Source organism: Corvus brachyrhynchos, unplaced genomic scaffold (genome assembly GCF_000691975.1).
Source record: "Corvus brachyrhynchos isolate BGI_N302 unplaced genomic scaffold, ASM69197v1 scaffold2972, whole genome shotgun sequence".
Taxonomy (NCBI): Eukaryota; Metazoa; Chordata; class Aves; order Passeriformes; family Corvidae; genus Corvus; species Corvus brachyrhynchos.
In genome coordinates this window covers 7,272-7,696 of record NW_008236523.1, presented here as the reverse complement: position 1 = coordinate 7,696, position 425 = coordinate 7,272, and the positions used below count along the sequence as shown (strand labels likewise).

The 425-nt window shown below is 52.5% G+C and overlaps 1 protein-coding gene across 1 annotated transcript in view; it reads left to right on the top strand.

The window, feature by feature from the left end:
- Nucleotides 1–425, top strand: part of SF1 (splicing factor 1) — a gene marked incomplete at both ends in the record, with an annotated part of 5,810 nt that overhangs the window by 2,786 nt on the left and 2,599 nt on the right. The window lies entirely within an intron of this gene.

The window sequence follows — 425 nt, the reverse complement described above, 5'->3', positions numbered from 1 at the left end:
GCGCTTTTTAACAAACCCGGGGCTTTTTTCTCTTTTTTTTTTTTTTTTTTTTTTTTCCTTCCTCACTGATAATTCTGATTTTTAATCATAATCTGATTTTCTCACCCCGACACGGCTCAGCTCAAGCGACCTTGACTCTTCCCTCCGGGGCTGCCAAAGCCACGCGGCCCCCCCAGACAGGGACCTTTTCCTCCTAGAAACCGGGAAATTGGGCAAAACCGGGGGAGAACTGGGCACAAGCAGGGAGAAAACGAGCAGGAACGGGGCAAAGCCAGGGAGAAACAACAAAACCGGGGACAAAGGGGCCAAACCCTGACCCAGCAAAGGCCAAACCGCAGAGAAATGGGCAAAGAGGGGCCGCTGGTTTGGGGAGGGGGAGGGCTGTGCTCTGCTGGCCTTAATTGGGCACTAATTAATGCTCCCCC